At 50.7% G+C, this 6,167-nt stretch overlaps 1 long non-coding RNA gene across 1 annotated transcript; it reads left to right on the forward strand.

The window, feature by feature from the left end:
* Positions 1-855: 855 nt before the first annotated feature.
* On the forward strand, positions 856-4,472 carry LOC123579691. The gene is made up of 3 exons (XR_006702897.1): positions 856-1,049; positions 2,739-2,786; positions 3,072-4,472. It is a non-coding gene; the product is annotated as an uncharacterized LOC123579691 (long non-coding RNA).
* Positions 4,473-6,167: the final 1,695 nt, after the last annotated feature.

Genomic DNA, 6,167 nt, shown 5'->3' on the forward strand with positions numbered 1-6,167 from the left:
TGAGAAGATAAGGTATAACTGCGTGGAGAAGAAGGATTGCTTTATAAAAATTCGTTTCGTGCCCGGCTTGAGGAGAATGCCAGGGAGGTGACGAGAGAGAGTAAGAACACAGGAGATCCAGCTGTCTTGAGCTCCAGCCGAGAAAGCAACTTTCTCCCATAAACACTAGGCCTGCAACAAAAAGCGTGCTAGGGGTGCCTGGGTGGCTCAGTTGGTTGAGCATTCGACTTGGGCTCAAGTCACCATCTCATAGTTCGTGGGTTCAAGCCCCACATCGGGCTCCATGCTGACAGTGCAGAGCCCCCTTGGGATCCTCTGTCCCCCTCTCTCTGCCCCTCCCTCACTTGCAGGCACTCCTTCTCTTTCTCTCTCTCTCTCTCTCTAAAAATAAATAATTTTAAAAAAAGAATTAAAAAAGAAAGTATACTCATGGGTCCCTTAGGTGGCTTTGATCAATCTTCCTTCTCCTGTGAAGTTGGTGACCTTCCTGGATGGAGTTGCCTGCCTCCACCCCTGGCCCCAGTGGGAAATAGTCCAAACAACCGAGTATCTGACTGGGCTTCTTCCTCTGGAGAAAGGCCCTTGGCACCCCACTCTCCTTGTCTCACACCAGTCCCAGGGAAAATTCTGGAATAGCCCATCCAATACCCCCCCCCTTTTTTTTCAAAGAAAAACAGACTGTCACAGGCATGTGGCACCTCATTTGGGTGTGTCTGGAGTCTTGGAAGCTTGGCTACCCAACATTCCTCTACCAATGGACCTTGAGAGCTTGTTTGGAGGTTCTAGAAGGGGAGCACAGCTACTCGTATACTCTTGACCGAAGAATGTCCTCCTCTTCCGCCCAGTGAGCAGCTTCAGGAAGGACACACATGGAGCAGTGAGGGAGGAAGGGGACACCTGCTCAGCCAGCCGGAGCAGCCAAGTCCGCGCTGGTGATCAATGGGGTGACAGATGCGGCAGCCAGATCGCCCTCGCATCCGTAGCGTAGTATCCTCTTGCCTACCCAGAGCACAGTGTGTGGCCAAGGCCCAGAGATCCCACGGTGGAAGGTGAGCGAATTTCTTTTTGGTGCCAGTCCAAAAAAATGGACTTTAAAGGGTCTGGCAGCCCCGGGAGAAGGAGGTAATTTACCAACATGCCATGTTTGTGTACTTCCTGACCAAGGCTTTCTTGCTCTGTACAGTCATTGGATCCAGCTATCCAGATGCCCCACACTCTATAGAATGGATGTCACTGGTCCCATTTCACATAGGAGGAGATCAGGGTCAGTTGATGGAAGGTGACACAGATGAGTTAAGGCTGTGCTATCTCTTGGCCCCTTGCCCACAGGTTTTTCCACCATGGGAGATTCAGGTACAAAACCAGCCCCTTTCCCATCAAGGCTCCTCTGGCGAGTCTGGGCTGGGGTTGTAAAAGGAATCCATATACTGTTCTTGCCATCAGGGAGTTTACAATCCACTGGGCAAAATAGAACACACATTCAAAAGGGTAACTGACAGTTATTACTCAGCAAATAGTATTAGAGCCTCAGAGAAGGGGGGGCGGGGGGTGAGACTAGGCAGCAAAGCAGAGCCACCTCCTGCCTTCAGGAGCTTCTGTTCTAAATGATGCAAAGACAGCAAGTGCTGGAAAAGGGTCAGACAGGGGCATGAAGGTGCACAGAGGGGCTTGCGTGGTGGCCGGGAAGGGTCTGGCTTCAGAAGACGAGTTTGAACTGCACCTTGAGGAGCAGCTGAGTGGAGGGAGAAGCTTCGAGGGGGTTCCAGGTGGGGAGAGGGGTATGTTCCTTTCAGCAGCCAGTGAGCAGTAGATCAACCCTCCGGGACCGGAAGGAAAGAAGAAGTGGATGGTGAGTGAGGAAAGGTAATCGAGACGAGACTGTGGAGGGGCCTGGAGGCAGGGGTCATGTTGGATTATCATCCTACAGGCAACGAGGGGTCTTTGCCATTTCTGAGCAAGGGCGCACGTGCAGGGCTCAGAAGGTGATGGGGACGGGGAGTCCAGGTCACAGAGGACCGTCATGGGTGAGGCTTGGTGGCCCAAGGGAAAGGTGGAAGACTTGAAAATGCCAGACTGCCATCTCTGACTTGAAAGCAGGAGAGGTGTGGACCAAGAAGGACCCAGTCTAACCGCACTCTGTGGGGAGGCCACATGGCCTTGAGATCTACAGGCGGGAGTCCTCAGGAGCTACCTCTGCAGAGAAGAAGCCCCTCCTGGCCTGCTGGGGCCCTCCTTTCTTCTCTCCTGTACCCACCTGCCTCCAGCTTCTAGAAATCAGGCTTCATCCCCAGAGAGAACGAGCATGCGGCTTCCTGGGGCGTTGCGGGGCGGGCAGGGGTTGGGGGGCGGTATACAGGGGGACGGTGGCGGTGATCTCTAATTCTACTCGGAGAGGCTTCGCCCTTTCTTCTTCTGCCTCCCCATACGAGGCCGGGGGGTGGCCAGGGAGGGAGGGGGTCGATGGAGCCTGGAAACCCAGGAGCAAGGCAGCCCTCGCCCTCCCTGTGACGTGTCTCTCAGAGGCAGTAGGAACCGCCAGGCCGAGGGCTTTCCCTGTGAGGTTCAGTTTCAAATATGAGGTTGATTTTATTTTCCCCCGTTGCAATTAACTGAGAAAAATATTTCAAAGCTGTATAATTAAAGGCCGGCATTTTATTAGGGTTTAAAATAGTCGCTATGAAATTTGCTCCTGCCACTGGTAATTACAACGTACATCTTAATATCCCCCTGCTTGCCAGCCTCGAGATAACACCGCCGTGCACGCTGCATTTGGCTGTGCAGAGAAGGTAAAATCCTTATCTTATCTCCATCTGCACACAACAACCAGCCTCTCTTCCAATTCAACCCTAATCTTCTTAGTAAATAATACTGATATTTTTCACCATAACAAAATGGAGCCGGTGCCAGATTCTCACTGATAACACCTCTCGTTTACACACCATTCTCTGTCCAAATCGGCCCGATTTTTCTTAATCTCTTTAACTTATCAAAAAAATACTTTTTACATTCGGCCATAGTTAAGTTCTTTTCTACCCAATAATAATATTATAAATAAATCCCTTTGCCTACAGCTGACTCGTTGCAAGATACCCGGCCTCCTCATTTTCTTCATGAATGGGAAATTGTTCTGGCTCTTCAATTTGCCTCCGAGTTTGGGGTCCACGCCGAGCGAATTGTTTCCAGGCCGGCCCCGAGCCATCTTTGTGTCTCACAGGGGGTCAGCCTGGTCCAGGTCGTGCAAGCTTGCTTTTTATTTTCATTGTCCCGGCCGTGGCGGGCTTCCCCCACCCCTACCTCCATCCACCTCCAACTCAGGGAAAACGCAGAGACGTCAGGCAAATCCGGCAGGCTCTTCCCCAGCCTGTAGATGACCGTCTGCTCCCACTCACACGCGTGCTAAGACAGGCCTTTGCTCAGAGCCCCATCCTGGCAGAAACTGGGACCCCACTGCCCTCTCCTGCTGCCTTCCAGTGTGAGTCTCCGAACTGTCGTCCAACCGGGAGAGGCAAAACTGAGACGTGTTCATCGCACAGCAGGTATTTATTGAGCACTTACTGTTTGCCCATTCCAGGCTTAGCCTGGTAGTGATTCCAGAGATGGGAAAGCCCAGTTTCGGCCCACCAGGATCACATCACGTATGCAGTAGGCTGTCTCCAGGCATGAAGAGAATTTCCAGTTGAGGAGGATAGGGGTTTAAGAAATGTAAGGCGTTCAAGGAAAAACGGGATTGGGGCAAGGAGGTTGAGAATGAGCCTTTTCGAATATTTGTGTGTTCACTAAGGTACGGCGGAAAGGAGACACTAACAGACACTATCAGTAACATTTTACACAGTTCAAATTAATAATAATCGGCACTGTACCGGGAGATTCCAATTTCCATTTCCAGTTTCCTTGTTCACTAGAAACTTCCTATGATTTCCCTTCCCTCTCCCGCAGTTTCCATGATATGCTTGTAAATTTGCTTTGCTTTGTCGCCGATGATGCACACCTAAGAGGGGTTTTACTTTCTGTATCTCTCCTCCTTCCAAATGTCCAATGCTTTGTCCATTCGATGACATCCCAGTGGCAGCTGCCACTCCTCCTTGGGGTCTCAGCCCCCCCAGAATGGGGATTCCCCTTCCTCCCCCCCAAGCCCCCAATGAATCCAGATGGTTGAGACTGCAAAGGCTGGGGGTGCCCTGTGTTCAAGTATTTCTCAATCCCGTGTGGCTCATAAATACTTAGGACTGTGGGATGTGGGCTCTGTCCCTGGGTACACGTCTTGCCAAAGCACGTGGCATCAGCTCCTCTGACCCGGGCGCCTCCTGCCCCCAAGCCAAGGGACTCCTGTTCTACGGCTCTGTTTGCTCCTCTTATCTTCCTTCATCTTCTCCAAGGCAGCACTGAAATCCTTCTATTTTTTTCTTCTGACCCATCTGCTTCACATGCCCTTTATATTCCTAATCCCCAATTCCCTCATCATCTAGGAGGCAGGAGAGTAGGTATTAAGAATCAGAATCAGGGGTGCCTGGGTGGCTCAGTCGGTTAAGCGGCCGACTTTAGCTCAGGTCATGATCTCGCCGTCTGTGAGTTCAAGCCCCGCATTGGGCTCTGTGGAGCCTGCTTCCGATTCTGTGTCTCCCTCTTTCTCTGCCCCTCCCCCATTCGCACTCTGTCTCTCTCTGCCTTTCAAAAAAAAGAATAAATGCTAAAAAAGAATTAAAGTCAGACAGACTTGGATTTTTGTCCTAGCTCTGCTATTGCCTACTGTGTGACCTTGGGCAAGTTACTTAGCCTCTCCGGATCATACTTTCTACCTGTCTCATAAGATGTCTTTTATGATTTGCCTTAATAAGCTATGTACGTACCTGGATCATAGTAAAGGTTCAATAAATGATAGTGACAGTTAATAATAATATTAATTGGAACTCAAAGAAGAGAGATATCAGTGTGAATACACTTGGCTGGAAATCTACTCAGAGTCGCAGGGCATCAGGAGAGCTGATCACAGAAGGCCAGACAAATTCTTTAATGAGAAACCAAATTGTTGGCATTTTGGTTTGGCGACATCTTCAGAAAGTCAGGGTTTGCTGGACCCACCGACCTCTCAGGACCAGCAGGAAGGGCACAGACAGCACCATAAGGAACTTTGTGCCCTGGTTAAAAATAGTAAAGACAAACGTGCAGAACTCATTTCCCTTCAAAAGTGACATTCTTCCGGATCATGCCAAGAGGTCAGTTTAACTCAAATTTTGCCTGAAGAGCTCTCCAAAATCTCTGCTGTGTGTGTGGGCTGGCAAGCAATTTTTGTGCAAAAACAACTCAGTGGAGAGGATCTCGGGGCCGGGTCTTGTCTCTTTCCCATCTCCGAGACAGAGCCCTCCTTCAGCACAGCCACCCGGCTGGTTCCCTCTGCAGCCCTCTCCAGCTTCTCCTCTGGGGGGGGGGGGGGGGGGCCCTTCCTCATCCGGGTTACATCCACGTGGTTTGAACAGAAGATAACCCAATGCGTCCGTCACCCCCTAGCGGTTGTGTTGGGACATGTAATTAGCGCTTGCTGTGCACCCGGCACTATGCTAGCTCTTCACGTATTATCTCATTTAATCTTCCAACAACCCTGTTAAGCAGGGGTCCTCTTGGCCCCCTGCCATCACTAGGCTTGTTTCCTCCAACTTGACTCAACCTCTACCGGTCCCCTGGAGATTTGTCTCCATCTTAGAAGGCCGTGCGTGTCCCATGGACTGGAGAAGAGACTTTTACATTTTCTCCAGCCCCAACAGCCTCTCCCTGACCTCTAGGTACTGCAGTATTGTTATTTCACGGGAAGGTGGGTGTTGTGCTTTTTCCCGGAGAGATTCGGAGGCCCCTTAGGACATAGATCACACCGCCAGTCGCAGAACCCCTAGGGCTGGAAGTCGCGACAGACATCATTTCTTCCAACGCTTCGTTTTATGGACGAGGAAACAGAAGTCTGCAGAGGTGGAATATGTTTTCGTCTGTATTCCCCACGACTTCCTGCCCTGGGTGGATACACAGTAAATGCTCAGTAAGTACCAAGGCCATCTGCTTGGCTCTAGCTTTGCTCCAGTATTTGCCACAAAATCTCTGGTACAAGCCTTGGTCTCTCACTGATTTTCATTGACCGTGTTCACAATGTACACAACACATAGGTTTCCCGCTTTAAGAAA

This window comes from Leopardus geoffroyi, chromosome A3, assembly GCF_018350155.1.
Source record: "Leopardus geoffroyi isolate Oge1 chromosome A3, O.geoffroyi_Oge1_pat1.0, whole genome shotgun sequence".
NCBI classification, from domain to species: Eukaryota; Metazoa; Chordata; class Mammalia; order Carnivora; family Felidae; genus Leopardus; species Leopardus geoffroyi.